A 19,481-nucleotide genomic window follows, 5' to 3' on the forward strand; every position below is an offset into this window, starting at 1 on the left:
ACTGAATATCTCAAACATGTGGGTTCTGCTGCCAGGGTCCGGGAGAGAGCAAGCAGCTGGAGGCCAAAACCGTCTTTGATTCACCATGCTGGAACGTAGGTGGAAATTCATGCTTGGATTGCAAAAAAAACAACAAATTCAGAAGGAGTAAAAATATGCTAGAGGGAGGATCTCCAGTAATATTCTCAGCAAGAAGGACAATTCTGGGGATTGAAATTAATAGGCTACGAAAGGAAAAGAACAGAAGTAAACTCTCAGGAGCTAAGAATCACGATGGGCTGATTTCGGGAAATTGAATGCTTACTTGAAGGACAGTGTAATGTACTTCTGTGAAGTGTGCTTTCTTGGTTGTGCTGAAAATAAAAAGGGAAGGGGTCTATTCTGTGGTTTAAAGTATAAATTGCCTGCAAAGCTGATATTTAGTCAATATAGCTTTTCATCTTTTGTCACAGTAAACATCTTAAACTCTGGTATCTTGTCAAATCGTTCTTTCAGTTATTCACTGGAAGTTCAAATCTCATTTTAAAAGCTTTAAAAGCTATCAGCCTCGACTGTGATCGTGACACCTTAGTAAATGAGAAAATCGAAAATTTACTGGTAAACAATAACAGCATGCTATTGAAATATGCTCTGAATAACGTCTGTCATTACTTAAACAGTTCTCAAGCTAAGTGGAATGTACATCAGCAAGGGCAATATCCCAAATAATTAGTTTCTATTTGAAATAGCTCCACAATATTAAATAAAATGCATAATTGTCTTTGGTGTCTGTACTTATACATGTTTGTACATGTATGCCTATATAACATTTCCCCATATGCCTGCCCACACATTTGCTGGTGAAGAAAGAATGAGTTTAATCTCGTTCACCTTCTACCATTAGGATACAACAATAATAGAGATAGAATTGGTGACTAATCGTGGCAATCAATCAATTAATCTGCCAGAAATCCAGACATGTGGTGAGGAAAATCCCCAGTGGTGGAATGCTTCAGGGGCCTTGGGCCTAAATTTTCAGTTGCTCCCAAATATGCAACACTTACCAAACGCCAAGGCGCTACTGACTCACCTACTGTATTACAGTATACTTTTGTGTGCATGCATATTTGTTTATTCATGCATGCATCAATGACAGAAGCACCAGGCCAAATTTTAGACTAGATGGTTGTCAGCTGTCTTGTTTGTGAACTGGGGCAATCGCCTGATCTCGATCAGAAATAGGTTCACATCCACATATTGGGTGTAGGTACTATCCACTTGGAATCATTGATGATTAGATAGGGCCATAGGTTTTTCTGATCGGAAAGGCTATTGCTACCAATCCAAAAACAAGAGAAAGGGTAAGACTAGGTACTGTCTGTGTAAGATGGGGTACCGTTTGCACTCGGATGTGGCACCCGTTATTGGACATTTCACCACTCAGCCTGTCACCCATCAGACACGCTTTAAACTGCAGAACACATAGTGAACCAAGCAATGTTACCAACAAGCCCTGGATCATTGGTATAATTACTTTTCAACTGGTGCACTGACATTATTAAACAAGAGATTTGAAATAGATTGAAGTGTTTATTTTGTTAATCACAGGAGATGCCAGTAAAGGGCTGTGAAACAAGATTGAAATAACTTTATCAGATCTGTACATTGAGCTCTACCAATTCTGTACTGGCTTACACACCCACACAGAGATAAGATGGTAATTTGACTTGCAGTTAATTAACATTTTTAATTGATCAGTCAGGTTATGTCTGGTGAATTGATGTCATCCTAAACAGAAGTTTCTCCTCCTCAGAAAACAAATTCTTGGCTTTTCACCCTTACTTACTGTCTAATCTCAGTTTGTCAAGGATATCCTGATCATTGTTCAATAGAAGTTAGTCTAAACATTTAATTAATCAGTGAACTATTATCTATTAACCAAGTTGCTGCCTTTGCATCTTGTAGCAACTAATGTGGTATCTAGCTGTGCTGTCAATAGGTTCTATGAGGGAAGCAGCAATGGGACCTCTGTAATCTGTGATAGCCCAGAGATATTTGTCAGTGCAGCTGACGCTGATGTAAAGGCAATGCATTTTTCATTAGGAAATGTAATGAATTGAACTCACAATAAACAGGAAGGTGTGCATTAATTTGTGATTAATGTCCTGGGTTATTAGATCTGCACCTCACACCCTAACTAATCCCCCCACCGACTTGCTTTACAAGTGTCTCTGCCATTTCTAGGAGTCTGGCAATACTTGTTTTAACTCCTTCTACTGCCAGCAGGGAAAGGCCTTTTTTTTAAAATTTTGCTTCAGTAAAAGCTTCTTCATGGGATCATCAAACTGCTGATCCAACCTATTCTATTGCCTTGATCATTCCCTTTGACAAAGATTATCTCAAGATTAGAAAATGAAGCAATGCCTAACCAAACATCTTATTTAAATCATTATTGATGCTCACTGCACACTTTTGAACTAGTGTGCATGACAATGAATATCACACTTTTGAACTAGTGTGCATGACAATGAATATCCCTTTGTATTGTTGTTTGCGTCTTGTCTGAGTCAGCAGGCAATCATGCTTGGGATCCCTTGTCAAGAGTAATCAGGACTGTTTGCTTGTCAGTCCATGGGCAAATATTAGAAAGGATGATCTATATGAGACATAATGGACAAGATTCTCTGGCCTCCCTACGGCATATTTCTTACTGGCCTGTCATTGGCCGGTGGAAGGATCTTCAGGCCCCGCCGCTGCCAATGGGATTTCCCATTGAAGCCACCCCATCATAGAATTTACAGTGCTGAAGGAGGCCATCCGGCCCATCGAGTCTGCACCGGCTCTTGGAAAGAGCACCCTGCCCATGTTCAGCACCTCCACCCTATCCCCATAACCCAGTAACCCCACCCAACACGAAGGGCAATTTATCATGGCCAATCCACCTAACCTGCACATCTTTGGACTGTGGGAGGAAACCGGAGCACCCGGAGGAAACCCACGCACACACTGGGAGGACGTGCAGACTCCGCACAGACAGTGACCCAAGCCGGAATTGAACCTGGGACCCTGGAGCTGTGAAGCAATTGTGCTATCCACAATGCTACCGTGCTGCCCTAACTCCCCATGCTGCCGTGAAACACACGGTGGAGGTGTCCTGTCAGATCTTGTACCGCTGGCATGAACAGCCAGAAGATCTTGCCCGGAATGGTTTCTTTTCCAGAATGTAATTGTTTGTATAACATGATCACTAAAAAAAATCAAAATGATTGAAGTAAAACATTTTGACTGCAACATCGCTTGAGGGTCAAAGCTATCCACATAACACCAAGGACCAAGTTGATCTCAAAACTGAGCTGTACAAAGTGCAGAATAACATCAGATCGCGACAGGAACAATCATAGAATCATAGAATACCGGAAGTGCAGAAAGAAGCCATTCGGCCCATCGAGTCTGCACGACCCTCTGAAAGAGCCAAGCCCACTTCCTGCCTTATCCCAATAACGCCTTAACCTAACCTGCACAACTATGGATACTGAGGGTCAATTAAACATGGCCAATCCACCTATCCTGCACATCTCTGGATAAGGCAGACATTTTAATAATCAGAAGATATTTCGCTTTTTCGGTATTTTCTTAAATTTTTTACATTCTTTCCTATTTTTTAAATTATACATTTTCCTGCATATTGAGATATTCTGCCAGCTGCCTGCCATGGGTCTTTTATCCTTGCGATGTTGACGTAGGCCTATTTATGGTCCATGACCAGTTACTGGCGGGGAACCTTATTCTTGAACAGGTCTATGTGTAGATGGTGCTCACACAACAGTGTTATTGAGGGAATGCCAGGATCTGAACTCTGCAATGGTGAAGCAACGACAATACCTGTCCAAGACCGGGTGATGTTTGGCTTGGAGGGGAGCTTGGAGTTGGTGTTGCCGTGTCAATGTTGGCCTTGTCCTGACCGATAGTAGAGGTGGGACTGGGAGATGGTATTAAAGTAAGCTTGGTGAGCTGTTGCGGTGCACCAGCATCATGTGACATACTGCAACTACAGTGTGCCAGTAGCGGAGGGGATAGATACATTCCATTGAGTGGCAGGGGCACTCGTCAACCAAACTCCTCTTGCCTAACTGGCTGCCCATTCTTGAATTCAGTTCTGCAAACGATGTTACTTACATTCAAGGAAACGATCGTTGATGAAGATATTTAAGGTGAATGGGCTGCGGAGACCTAGGGCAGCACGGTAGCATGGTGGTTAGCACAATTGCTTCACAGCTCCAGGGTCCCAGGTTTGATTCCCCGCTGGGTCACTGTCTGTGCGGAGTCTGCACGTTCTCCCTGTGTCTGCGTGGGTTTCCTCCGGGTGCTCCGGTTTCCTCCCACAGTCCAAAGATGTGCAGGTTAGGTGGATTGGCCAAGCTAAATTGCCCTTAGTGTCCAAAATTGCCCTTAGTGCTGGGTGGGGTTACTGGGTTATGGGGATAGGGTGGAGGTGTGGACTTGGGCAGGGTGCTCTTTCCAAGAGCCGGTGCAGACTCGATGGGCCAAATGGCCTCCTCCTGTACTGTAAATTCTATGTAATTCTATGACCTCTTTCAGAAATATCCTTAGATTTGCAACAATTTAACTTCCGCAAGGAATAAAAATCTGATATCATTATAATTTTAAACTGGCTGGAGTTTGGTATTACAATGTGTGCTTATGTCTTTGGTGTGATGGAGTGTTTTGCCAGCGTGCGTTAGAATATGTTACACTGTACTCTGCTCTTTTTCTGGGAACTGAAATAAAACTTGTTGACTAATCAGAAAGCCCTGTGTGACATCACTGTTACTGAACTGCATGATGGGTTGGGATCAAGATATTCTATCTTTAGTAAGTGGAAGGAGTCCAGGTTACACAGCAAAGATAGTGTGTGGAAAATAAGAGATAATAAGGGAGAAAGAATTAGGCCACTTGGCTTAATACCTTGGAGAATTGTTCAGTTTGAAAGTACAGAAACATGAAAACAAGGTAGAGTAACCAGAACACGAGCGAGAGAGTATGTTTAGTATAAAACACAGACTATTTAGTGCAATATGGAAAGTAAAGTAATTGTGGAATCTGCAGTCTGTTACTCAACTGTTCCATAAATTATTTATTTAATGAGTTCACTGTATTCATTAATGGTCTAATTTTATAAATATTTGGGTTATGTTATTTGTTTATTTGGAGCAATCCATTCATATATAGGTATCATAGATTAAAATCGTCTCGCTCTTTCCTACTTCCCCCTTCTTCTCTTGATACATCATGCCTTCCTTGGCCACCAGGACAGCATAATAGGGACCATATGGATCACAATTATCTGTCTGGGTATCGGCACTGAGCTGTCTGGGGACCATGAAAGCAGTCAGATGTAAATTATTAATTGCTCCATCAGCTTGCCCTTTATCAACAATGTTAGGGCACGTTATTTCAACACAGCTCACTACTAGCGCTGACAGATCAAGAACAACAACTTACATTCACATCATCCCATCATCCTTTTAATGTAGTCAATCACCCCAAGGCACTTCCCAAGAATGTTTTCAAACAAAGTTTGACTTTGACTCACACCAGGATATAAGGGTAGTTGACCAAAAGCTTGGTGTGAGAGGTGAGTACAAAGAAGTGACTTAAGGGAGGAGAGAGAGAGAGAGAGAGACGGAGAAACCTAGAGAGGGAATTCTGGAGTTTAGGGCTTAGGCAGCGGAAGGCTTAGCCTTGGCAATGCTGAAGAGAACAGAACTAGGGGAGTACGGTGATCTCAAGAGGGTAGTAAGGCTAACGGAAATGTCGTAGATAGTGAGAAACAAGGCCACCGAGAAATTTGAGAATAAAGATGAGAACTTTAAAATTGCAACAAGTAGCAGTCATTGATTTTTTTTTTTAAATATAAATTTAGAGTAGCCAATTATTTTTATTTTTCAATTCCGGGACAATTTTAGCGTGGCCAATCCACCTAACCAGCACATCTTTGGGTTGTGGGGGTGAAACCCACGTAGACATGGGGAGAATGTGCAAACTCCACACGGACAGTGACCCAGGGTCGGTATTCGAACCCGGGTCCTCAGCGCCGCAGTCCCAGTGCTAGCCACTGCGCCACATGCCACCCTTACTAGCAGTCATTGATGGTCTATCGCAGATAACTAACTTTGGGGTTGAAACTTTAGTCAGGGGTCAGAGTGTGGATAGAGCCACCCAGTCCAACACTGCATTCATATTAGAAACATTGTAAGATCGTTGAGGTTGGATGATTTAATTCCAATCCTCCTTTCAGCAATATGTCATACTTTAAACATGATCAACCGAATTCAGCAATTCGCTAACTAATAACACATCCTCCCTTTGCCAGTACATGCTCCCACATTCCCACTGAATATGGAATTAACTTTCCGATTCTTGGAAAACAAAGTGTTCAATTTGGAATAAAAGCCTTGCCTGTACTATTTAAACATGATACTGAGAAGTCCATTGCAAACCGCTGATAAGATCATTTCATTTTCAAGGCTAAATGTTCAAAACAACCCAGTTAGTCACCATGAATTTCCACTTTGCTTAGTTTTTAAGGCTTTTTATAAACTGAGATAACCAAAATACAACAGCAAAAGAGAACAAAATCCAATTATCTCTCTTGCTTGTCTGAAGATGCTGACTCATATTTGGGTGAAATTCCATGGGTACCATCACTGAGACTGCTTATTTCCATCTCTGTGCCAGTGCTCAACTTCCCCCCCCCCCCATCTCAGCTCACCTGCAGCTTAAATGTTCATTACCTCTAGACTTGATTACTTCAGCGCATCCCTGGGTGGTCTCCAGCATTCTACCCTCCGTAAACTTGCGATCATCCAAAACTCTGCGGCCCACGTCTTGAACCTGCACCCTTTCTTCTGTCAGTCCGATGCTTGCTGACTTCTCATCCTTGTTTCCAACTTCTTCCATAAATTTTCCCATCTCTATCTCTGTAATCCCCTCCAAACCCACAACCCTCCAAGGTATCTGCGTTCCTCTAATGTTGGCCTGTGTATCTCTGATTATAACTGTTTCACCATTGGTGGCCGTGCCTTCAGTTGACTAGGCCCAAAGCTCTGGAATTCTCTCCCCAAACCTCTATGCCTCTCTACCTCACATTCCTCCTTGAGGACACTTCTTAAAACCTGTATCTATGGCCAAGCTTTTGACCATCTGACCTATTATCTCCTTATCTGGCTTTGTGTGTTACTTTGTTTAATAATGCTCCTGTGAGGGCAACAGGGTGGCATTGCTGCCTCACGGCGCCGAGGTCCCAGGTTCGACTCCGGCTCTGGATCACTGTCCGTATGGAGTTTGCACATTCTCCCCGTGTTTGCCTGGGTTTTACCCCCACAGCCCAAAGATGTGCAGCATAGGTGGATTGGTCACGCTAAATTGCCCCTTAATTGGAAAAAATGAATTGGGTACACAAAATTTAATTTAAAAAAATAATGCTCCTGTGAAGCGCCTTGAGAATTTTAAATACATTAAGGGTGTTATGTAAATATTTCTAGTTGTTGTTGTTATATCATTCAGTTCCACAGCATTTATCTTCTCTTACTTGTTGGTTCACAGATTTGGGGACTCATTGATTAGGTCAGTATTTATTGTCCTTGCAAAGCTGTTGGTGCGCCCCCTTTTTGAACTGCTGCAATCCATGTGGTGTAGGTCATTGATGACTCAGCTGAAGATCATTGGTCCGCGGACACTACCCTAAACAAGTCCGGTAACAACGTCTTGAGATTGTGATGATTAACCTCCAACAACCACAACCATCTTCCTCTGTGCTAGGTATGACTCCAACCAGTCGCAATTCTTTCCCCTTGGCATCAGTTGTGCTCCGGCCCCTCGTTGCCATACTCAGATTGTGGCTTGACTACAGTTCTGCTGCTGCTGATGGCCTAAACAGTTGTGTTATTGTAATGATATATCCCTTGGGCTTATTTGCTATATAAGGAACAAGGCACCAATCGCTCACCTGGAATTGAGTCAACACCTTCTGGATTCATTTATTAAGACTAGGCCCGTGAGAACAGTTAAACGCAGATAGTAAGCATGAAGAGCTGTATGTGTGCGCTCTACTCAAAGCAAAGATGAAACTGGGTTTTTATGACAGTGGCTTCATGATCTCTATTACTGAGATTTGCTTTTTAATTCCAAACTGCTTTTAATTAATTGTTGCCATGGTGGGATTTGAACCTGTGTCCTCCAGAACATTAGCTCAAGCCTCTAGATCACTAGTTCAGAGACATTACCCCTGGCACCAGCATCTCCCCCCCCCCCCCCCCCCCCCCCCCCCCATGACTGAGACGTAACAGACCATCCAATTTAAGAAAAGGGGAAAATATTAATGGAAAGCCATATCTTCAGGCAGATCATTGTGGAATTATGCATCCATGTGTTTAACAAAGGGCTAAGTAATAAAATAGTTGCCATATAAAGTCTGATAAATAAATCATAAAATAATTGAGTCTCTGTTAAACAACCGGGAGAGGATTCCAAAACAAGCTGTGAAGATGGGACTTTGTCTCCACAAGGACTGTGCAGTGACTAATACTGTCAGGGACAGGTGCATCTGCGACAGGTACGTTGGTGAGGTGGAAGTCAAGTAGGTTTTTCCCTCTTGCTGTCTCCCTCACCATCTGCTGCAGACACAGTCTAGAAGCTATGACCTTGAGGACCTGGCCAGCTTGGTGCTCCCGAGAACATTTTGGTGATGGACATTGAAGTTCCCCACCCAGAGGACACTATGTGCCCTTGCCACCCTTAATCCCTCAATGCTTCTTCAAATTGGTGCTCAACTGAAATGTAACAGACCAGCCGATTTAAGAAAAGGAGGAAGTATTAATGAAAAGCCACATCTTCAGAAAGATCATTGTGGAATCATGTCAACATGTTTAACAAAGTGCTAAGTAATAAAATAGTGTCCATATAAAGTCTTTAAAATAAATCATAAAATAATTTGAATCTCTGTTAAACCGGAGAGGATTCTAAAACAAGCTGGACTCGCTACTTCCTAGAAAACAATTCTTCTTCCCCTTTTCGTTCGCCTGACACACCCAGTGTTGTCAGAGCCCATGAATAATTCAGTTGGAGCTTTTTTTGGCAACCAGAGATAAATATTCGAAGATATTTTCTAAGAATCGTCTTTTTTTAATTGTTTCATTCCCTTTTGAAACTGAGATTCTGGAAGTTGATGCTGAGGTTAGCGATGAAGAGCTTAAATATTCTGTTCCAAAGCAGAGCACACTGTCCCGAATGTTCTTGGAGCATATAATTACACAGGATTATTCACCGTATGGGTTTCCCAATTCAGGCTCCGGCTTGGAGAAGCTGAACTGCAGTCAGACTGATGTTGCCATCCCAATGACTATCTTACCGCCTTAGATGCCTGACCTATCGAGAGAATCCTCAATCTGCATTTAGGTTAGTGTATCGCGTTCTATCGAGGTCTTGTGGCACAGTGGGTGGCGTCCCTGTCTCTGCGCCAGAAGCTCCAGCTTTGAGTCCTACCCCAGGAATTGAAGACCAGGGAAGGTGCATTCATAACATGGCCAAACAAAGTTGAGTATCAACCTGCAAAAGAGTGGGAGAGATTGCTGATTGGCCATGTTTGATGCAGAGTGGTGGCCCTTGAGTTATAAAACTCTGGTGACAGGCTGGCGACCTGTTCTGGGCAAAAAAACTAGTTATGGAACCAGATGCTTTGTGCACCTCCAGGTATGCGAGGAGAAACAACAATTGCATTCTATTCTTGCACACCCTGTAGGTGTGAGACAGTCACCATGTCAATCAAGTGGCACTGTTGGATCTCATAATCTCCTGCTTATCCTCACTTCCCATTTTGTAAGCTATTTCATAGAAAAATAAAGCATCGGCCCATCATGACTGTACCAAGAAAGAGCCATCCAAATAGTCTCACTGCACCTTCCTCATAGGCCCAGCACTTTGTTTTCCTTTTCAAATATATATCCAGTGACTCTGAAAAGTTACTACACCACCAGCCTTGCAAGCAGTACACTGCAGGTCATAAAACTTTGCTGCAATGGAAGTGTGGCATGGTAGCACAGTGGTTAGCGCTGCTGCCTCACCGCTTCAGGGTCCTGGGTTCAATTCTGGCCTCGGATGACTGTCTGTGTGGGTTTGCTCCGGTTTCCTCCCACAGTCCAAAGATGTGCAGGTTAGGTGGACTGGCCGTGCTATATTGCCCCTTCGTGTCCAAAAGGTTTGTTGGGGTTACTGGGTTACGGGGATAGGGTGGAGGCGTGGGCTTAAGTGGGGTGCTCTTTCCAAGGGCCGGTGCAGACTCGATGGGCTGAATGGCCTCCTTCTGCACTGTAAATTCAATGATTCTAGCCAAATTAGCAAAAAGTACCCTATTCACCAAATTCAATGCAAACAAAGGCGATGCCTCTTGACAAAGAATCCCGATTGCTAACCATCTTTGTAGCACCATTTGGTCAATATTGTTCCCATTGGAAATTGCTTCTGCATCAAAGGTATTCCAAACAACAATGGGTGGGGTTTTCTGGACATTCACCCTGGCGGGATCTTACAGCTCCACCGACAGCGCACCCCCGCTGAGGATTTTGTGGGGGAGAGGGTGCATGCACAAGAAGATCCTGCCGCTGGCCACTGGCAAGCTGCTCTCCCCCACTGCAGAGCACGTCACAGAGCAGGAGGAAAATCCAATTTCTCAGACTCTGGAAGGCATGGGAGGAGTAATATGCCAGATGGATGACATAATGGTACGTAGTTCATCAAGAGAAGCGTAGAGTGAGAGCAGTCTTCAAAGTTCTCTCGAAGCACCTTTGACACGTGATGAAAAATATGAATTTGCAAAGCCGATGATTACATTTTTAAAGCACATTGCGTACGCTTCAGGAATAACAGCCGGCCCACAGGAAACCAAAACAATTAGAGAGTTCCCACAGCCTAGGAACATCACAGAGTTGCAAAGATTCCTTGGGAAGGCCAATCAGGTAGGTAAATTCCTATTAAACTTGGCCGAAATCAATGAGCTGTTGAGACAGATGTTGAGGCAAGGTCTACAGTGATGCTGGAACGTGGACCAGCACAATGCTTTTGACAAGATAAATCATTTTGATTTCATCTGAAATTCTAGTGCACTACCATCTCAAGTTGCCAACCATTGTAAGCAGCAGATGCTTTGTTTACAGTTTTGTTTCAACTTGAAACGATGGAAAAAGACCAGTTTATTATGATTCAAGATCACACTGAGAAAAGGTGTACAACTGTCATAGCTAGAAGACATGAAAGAAATCATATATATCTATATCATACTGACATCTAATGATCTATATCTATACCATCCTGGCTCCTTGATAAAACTATTTTTTGTAATATAATGGACAAAGGCTTCATTCTGACTGAAGCCATGACTGGCTATGGCTCACACAAAAATAATTTCTAACCTTAAGAAAATCAAACCAACCTCGTTACCTGTGACTGCAGAAATCCAATTCCAAGGACATGTATATAAAGATCTCTTTCGTGAGAAATGGCCCTGGCCAATGTTGACAATCTGTCTGCAAAGACAAAGCGACCCTGAAACATCGGTTGAACGTATTAATGGATGGAACACGAACCATCTCAAGAATCCAGACCAGGAAGAGACATCCTTTGTCCACACCAAGGGGGAGAAGTGGCATTTATTATACATCACGGCATGGTGGCCACACTGCCTCAAGCACAGGGATCCGTGTTCGATTTCTGTCTGTGGAGTTTGCACGTACTCCCCATGGGTTTCCTTCGGGTGCTCGGTCTCCTCCCACAGTCCAAAGATGTGCGGGTTAGATGGGGTTGCGGGATAGGGAAGGGCAGTGGGCCTGGGTGGGGCGCTCTTTCAGAGTGTTGGTACAGACTCGACTCGATCGGCCAAATGACCCCCTTCTGCACTGTAGGGATTCTATGGATCCACCACTCCCCCCAACCCTCACAACCTACTACAACTTATGTTACCTGTAATATGCTAAAGGCGTCAGCCTGCCATTTTCCATCAACAAAAACAGCCGCAGAGTTGAATTGCCTGGCCCTAATCTACACTGTTTCTGCTGGAACATCTGAACTTCCATACCAGTGCCCACTACAAGGCTAATTCATCTCTCTGTTTTTCTCCCATTGTAGAAGCCATCACTACTGGAAAAGTGGATTAATTCACATCAGTTTCAGCCTGCTAACCTCCCTGTAGCAATATAATCATTGGATACCATTGGACTTTTGCTTCTGGGTTCTGGGCTCACTATGCAGATCCAAATGGAGCCAAGGACCAAGAAACAAGCCAAAACTCTAAGCCACCCAGGAAGAAGGGCATTCAAATTGAACGAAGAGAGAGGTTGCAGATAGTCCTCGACCTCAGAATGAGATCAAAACTAGATTAGGGAGGTTGGTCAAGGCTGTGTCTGCTGTCCTTTCCCTGTACCTCTTTCCTTCCTTTATCCCTCTTTTGTTTTGCGAATACTAAAATAGGGTGGGGGTGAGGGGGCGGGGTAGGGGGGGGAAGAGACACTATGAACACTCTTCCCACATTTTTATTGTGTATAAAATAAACTAACCCTCTTGAGTGTCTCGAGTTTGTTATGGGGTTATTAACATAGGATTGGATCACTCCAAAACAGAAGAATTGGGGAAAATACACTCGCACTTAAAAGGGGGAAATTAAAAATCAAGAAACATCTTTGTTTACAGACAATGGTGAGAAAAGAAATCAGGGCTGTTTTAAATTAAACCTCCTCCTATCGGTAACACAACCATTGAGAAAGGAACATCGATTAATGATGGGTTTAAGGTTTAAAATTGAAACTAACCACAAGCTTTTGGTTATTCTTAACATAAAAGAGATTTCAAAAATGCCATCCACAATTTAATGTTTCAGATTTAGACTAATGAGATATGATACAGTAACTGAGTACGTTCAAGGGAAGTACCAGATGACAACAGATGGTATCAAAAGTTCCATTGGGGAAATGGAAGCACACACATTGGGGAAATGGAAGCACAAAGCCAGCATATTCAAACACCTACCAACAACAGAGGAGTGACGACAAGAGATTAAGCAAGCACAACAGCAGGATGGTACATCCATCTGAACAAAGAGTATAGCCAGAGCGGATGGCCAGAGAGGAGCGCGCCTTGCAATCCAGTACTACCCCAGTACATCTGGTGGATGTCAGGTTGGCATTGCTAGGGATCGGGCCCGGGAGGCCTTGCCCATTGGAGGGAGGGTGAGTGGAGGTCCCAGGGGTCTCGTCAAGGTTGCAGGGGTGAAAGGGGGGTCAATAAATGATGGGCGTAAGGTTTAAAATTGAAACTAACCACAAGCATTCGGTTATTCTCCTGAACCTAAAAGAGATTTCAAAATGCCATCTATAATTTAATGTTTCAGACTTAGACTAATGAGATATGAGTACATTCAAGGGAAGTACCAGATGACAACAGATGGTATCAAAAATGCCAGTGGAAGGAGTCAAACTGGAAGATTTGAATTCCATTGAGAAATGGAAGCACATAAAGTGGGGTGGGGGGGGGGGTTGCCTGAAAGGAGGGGGAAGATCAGGCCAGCTGTTCAAAATGGCACCAAGATCTGCGAGGAGCCGTTCCTGTTGGCGAGATCAGTTCGCCAGCGGGAAATCGACTAAAGTGTGACCTCGGTGTGGAGAAACTCCCCGAGGCCAAAAGAAACGGCAAAGTGCATTTGAATAGCGGGGTGATACTCGATGCTATAGCTGCCGAACAACATCCCACCAAATGTGCCTAAAAGAGGACTTTAACTTTTGTCCACTCAATCGCGCCCAAATATCCTCGGAAAGAAAGCCAGCAGAACCTTGGACTTACTGTTCAGATCCAGTCTGCGACAAGGAACAAGAAACAAGACAAAACTCTACAGCCACCCAGGAGAAGGACATTCAAATTGAACAAAGCGAGAGAGTGCAGATAGTCCTTAACCTCAGAATGAGATCAAAATGAGATGAGGGAGATTGGTCAAGGCATCTCGGAGACTAAGCCTGAGAAGTCTGAGACTGTGGGGAAATGTAGCATGATGTATAAAGAGCACATTGTAGAACAAAGAGTTAACATCAGAAGCTCCTGACATAACTGTGTCACATGACCACGCCTGGACGGAAGTCCAAATTCATGCCGACTTGCTGAAACGAACATGGACCTGTAAATAAATAATGATGGTTTTACGAACTACAGTCTCAAGTAGCTTTCTGAGGGCAAGGGTCAAACCCAAAGGAATCCTGGTATCATTCTGGCAAATCGCTTCCTGATGTAGGTGTCTAGGCTTGGGGAACTCACTTTATGGGGAACTACACTTTGATCTCTTTATTCAAGCTGTCACTCACTGCATTTGACATCGATATAAATTGGAGAAAGGGAATATTTTACAATCAGTTTAGCAATCACAGTGATTCTAGGCAGAAATCTAAACAATCCTCAGTGTTCACAATTCCACCTAAAATCTGACAGCATTAACATTATGCTCTACAAGTAGTGACACACTACTTAAGGCACTCTGATGAAATTCCTTTTACTGCTATTTAATTTGGATCATTTATTTTAACCCCTCTGTTAAAATAGCAGACAGTAGATTTGCACACCAACACACAGTGTAATTTCAAGGCCATTGGAGAATTCTGGAACGGTTCATTTTAATTTGTTACTTAATTGCCTCTCTGAATGGTACATTCCAGTTCTGCGATAACTGCTCAGCCTGTGAGTATGTGCAATGGTTCGGACCAGTTCCATACTAGACCTGAGGAATTGCAATGGAGTCCGTATTAATCAGATTGTCTCAGGCACTTTAAGTACAGCCACTGAAATCAAGTGCACCTATCATTACCCATTATGCACTGGCTGTATACCAGACCCTGAAGGTGACATGGGGTCTGGTAAAATTCATCCTGTTGGGTGCAGCTGCATGTACCTCCTGTTTGTTCAGCCGGCTAAAGGTTACACATTGAATAATCGTGTAGACTTCCTGTTTATTCACCAGGGTAAGGGTTGAAAGTGCCAGTCGCAACATTTGCCCTGCAACTGTGTAAAGTTATTTTTCCCCAGCAGAGTAAGGGTTAAAAGGCCAATATCCAACTTCCTTGGGATTTGCACACTCGTCATAATCAAAAAGCTGAAATCTGTTGAAACTTGTACATATGGGGAGTTTTCTGTGAAGTAATTATGGGGTGGAGTAAGGAGCTGGTCTTAAGTGAAATCAGCTATCGTTATCAATTATACCGTGCAGAAAATCCAGATTTTAGACTTTTGCCACCATGAAGTCTTTTAAAATGGCACACAACCTTGTATATTAGAACAAAGATGACCGAAAAATCTAATCTGCTCGTGTGTTTTTCTTTGTACTTTTTTTCCCCCTTCCTTGATTCATTCGTTCCTCATTGGGTAGGATTCCCATGAGTGCTGGCTTCCCTCTGGTACCTCATCTAAATGATCATCATTCATGTGTAAGCCTTGACGATGAGAGTCAGCAGGGATCTTGACCTTTGAGGCACAGCAGTCAATCCTGAGCCTGTCCTCACCTGACATTACACACATGCACACACCCCAGGGGCAAGAACACATACACATGCGTGCAAGTGCACAGATGTGAGCACACACACACATATACGCACAATCTTCCAGCCAAAGTCACTGCATTGCAATCAGAAAAGGGAAGCTCGCCAATTTTCCCTTTATACCTTGGGGCACTGAGGCAAATCACCTTCAACGTTGCATGAGCTGAGTGCAACTGACTCAACACAGACTAGAGACCTAGCCTGAGGTCTTTCTTCACTGCGTGGCTCAGCAACTCTCTCTGTCAACTGAAGCTGGCGGGTAAACCTGAAACAATGCGAGATCAATGTAATTAGCCCAGGCAGCGGCAAATGTTGAAAATCAGTTCCCATCGTTGTTGACGTTTGAGCACTTAGATAGATTGTTCAGGCACCACATGGAGCTTCCTGTAAAAGTCTGGCACGTTTTCAAAGGTATTGTGAGTGTGTTATTATTGATATAGCTTAGATTAGAATTTTGTCCGTCTTAATAATAAAAGTACATGAACAGGACAAAGAGTAAAGAAACTTTGGCTCAGAATCTCCTTGGAGTTGTACTCACTCTAACCACTGGAACTTTCCCAGAACGGCGACAGAAAGGCTGTTTATTGTGTAAAGTAAGAAAGAAAAACATGCATTTACGTAGCACCCTTCATGACTTCAGGATGTCCCAGAGCATGTTCCAGATAACAAAGTATTTTTGACATACAGACACTGTTGTGATATAGGAACTGTGGCTGCCAATTTGATCACAGCAAAGACCCACAAAAATCAATGTGATAATAATCAGATGGTACGTTTTGATGATATTGTTTGAGGGATAAATATTGCTCAGGGCGCTAGACAAAACCACCCTCCTCTTCCTGGGAATTGTACCACTGGATCCTTTATGTCCCGTCCCCCCGCGTCCCCCCAGGAGGGCAGACGGGACCTTGATTTAATGGGAGCGATTTAACGCGCAAAAAACAGATTCCTGTTTTGTGTGCGGATAGCAGGGTCTTTCTTGGTGTCTTCAGCGCCGAGGACAACTCCGCTATCTAACGGGACTCTGTTGTTTTTTTATGGCCTTGGTCAGGAGAGCCCCGCCGAAGCTGCATTTGCCTTATTTCCCGCACTGAGCACTGCCAGGTCCGATCCCTGGCACTGGAAACCTGGAAAACGGGCATCTTGGCACTGCCAGCCTGGCAGAGGCACTGCCAGGGTGCCTGGGTGGCAGTGCCACGGTGCCAGTGGCAGTGCCTGGATAGCACTCAGCCCAGAGACCGACCACCAGGGGCCTTTGATGGCCTGGGAGACCCCCATCCCCGACAGATGCCGCTATGCCTGGGTCCACATTTGTGCGAACCAGTGCTAAACAGCACCATGGTGAGTTATCCTTGGCACGGGCGTTAGTTCCTAGGCCACGGGAGAATTGGGTGCAGTCATATTTAAATTAGCCTAATAGCTCACTTAAATATGGGCGAGATCTCATTAGATCTCATGAGGCGTTCCGAGCATCGCAAATGGCCTCTCGCGAGGTTTAACGGCCTCATCGTGTATGCGGGTTGGGTGCGACGAGACCATTCGATCACGCCCAATGACTCATCAAAAAGATGGCACCTGCAATAGTGCAGCACTCCCTCAATACTGCACTGGGAATGACGGCCTAGGTTTGTGCTCCAGTGTCTGGAGTGGGACTAGAACACATCTTCTGACTCAGAGGCGAGGTTTAGGGCCAACCGCAAGAGAAACATTTGTACAGAAAGGATGAGAAGTTGTGGAATGTACTCTTAGAATTACTGAGTGAAGCTGAGGCCATGTCAACTCTTAAAAGTTGGCTTGATAAGGGATGGGAGTTAAACGTAGATGGAACCGTGTGTGGGAATAGGATTGTTGCTCGTGTGGAGGTGAAACGGAAATGTGGAGTGGCAAGGCCACATGTCCTATTTCCACAAGATAATGTTTATGTTGTTTCGGAAGGGTAGCAGGCTGATACCTGGACAATGTGCACCCCTATCCCTAATCCTTCTCTGACCCTATGCATTGTGCATATCCATAAATCTCCCCATACTCTGATCCTCTGTTGGTGCGTACACCGGTAACATTACGTTATTCTGTGCAGAGTGCAGATCTATGCAGTGTTCAAACATCCCAAAAACTAACAATGCTCAGTTTCTGTACATTTAACTGAATCAACCTACTCAATAGGCTGCAGGAACAGCGGATTAGACAGCTAGGGGGAAAAAAATACAGTATTAGTTATACGCGGACATCCATTGAAATATCTATTAAAGAAAAGAAAAATTCAGGGCCTTTTAGTGATCAAATAGAGCTATTGCTTTTAATACTTTCCAAACACGCCACATATTTTGGGTAAGGCATTGTAAAGTAACAGAACTCCACTGGGAATTGGAGAAATCACAGAAAATACGAGCAGATGTTTACAGCGAAGGGGAATTTGCTCAAGTGACAGAATCCATGCTGGAATTGGCATCACAGCGGTATGTGTAACAATCAGCTCTGATTGAGCTTGAGGAAGACAAATCGGCTGAGCCTCTTAAGCCCACGAGTTGGTCATCGCCTTATGAGTTTCCGAATCACTTATTAGCAGCCGTGATTTGCACTGAGGGACATTAAAGTGTACCTGCGTGCTGAGCAGGATCTGCCTTGGGGAAACCGCCGTTGCGTTAACTGGGGCTTTGGAGACAAAAGCACTGAACGCAGTTTGATGTGGAACCAGCTCTCACAAGGCTGCCTCCCTTCAAACCACCTTTAAATAAATTGGAGCTGAATTCCGTCATCCTGACATGCCTCCTGTGAAGCTTGACTGAAAAGAACCAGTGACCCTTTTCAAAGCATTTGAGAGCCTCGCCATTCAGACCAATTTTACTTTTCTTAAAAAAGAACACTCCTCCAAACAAACGAGGCACGGGGAAAAAAAAATCTAAGCAATGATAAATGGAAACATAATTGGCAGGACAGTGTTGTTTCAGAACAATTAACTCGTACATTATTTATGCATAAACTAATTTGACATGTGTAAAAAATTCATCATCAATTAAAACCCATGTTGTATTTATTTAATTTGACCGGCCTGATTTATGACAATGGAATTCAATACTCTTATAGGCAGCGAGCATGCCTTGCTGCACTTTACAGGTTTAAACAGTATGCACCTGATGCACAGTGCAGCTAAATGCACACTAATATTCTAGTATTTAACTTTCAGTGAGCATTTTATGCGACGGCTTTGAAATTTTAAATAAATATATGCAACCATTAAGCCGTCGCAGGCACCTTTATTCCGCTACAGTCCGTCAACTTGGCATCTTCTCCTCCGACTCAGAAAAGGGATTGGGTTCAAGTCCCACCTCCATGACACCAGCACATGATCTAACCTGATACTTCAATTATACGCCAAAGGAATATTCTGATGTTTCTTACTTAAATATAGGGAACCCTCTGTCTGATTCGGGTGTAGCCAATCTCTTCAAAGAAGAGCAGGCAATTTTGGTACCCTGGCCAACATTCATCACTCACCCGACATCACCAACAAGATTCCTTCCAATGCTGCTGTGTGCCCTTGCGGTGCACAAACTTGCAGTTGCATTTGCTTCCATAGCAGCAGTGATTGCATAGAATCATAGAATTTACAGTGCAGAAGGAGGCCATTCGGCCCATCGAGACTGCACCAGCCCTTGGAAATCGCACCCTACCTAAGCCCACACCTCCACCCTATCCCCATAACACAATAACCCCACCTACTGAGGGGAAATTTAGCACGGCCAATCCACCTAACCTGCACATCTTTGCATTTCAAAAGTACTTCATTGATGCACTGTAGGATATCCTAAGGGCTTGAAAGGTGCGACATAAATGCATATTCTTTCTTTCTTGGAATATTCTGCTTTTCCCTCCTAAATTCCA

The 19,481-nt window shown here is 43.7% G+C and overlaps 1 long non-coding RNA gene across 2 annotated transcripts in view; it reads right to left on the reverse strand.

Annotated features, from left to right (window-relative positions):
* Positions 1 to 19,481, reverse strand: part of LOC140428546 (uncharacterized) — a 461,056-nt gene that overhangs the window by 148,460 nt on the left and 293,115 nt on the right. The window lies entirely within an intron of this gene.

Source organism: Scyliorhinus torazame, chromosome 8 (genome assembly GCF_047496885.1).
Source record: "Scyliorhinus torazame isolate Kashiwa2021f chromosome 8, sScyTor2.1, whole genome shotgun sequence".
Classification (NCBI taxonomy): domain Eukaryota; kingdom Metazoa; phylum Chordata; class Chondrichthyes; order Carcharhiniformes; family Scyliorhinidae; genus Scyliorhinus; species Scyliorhinus torazame.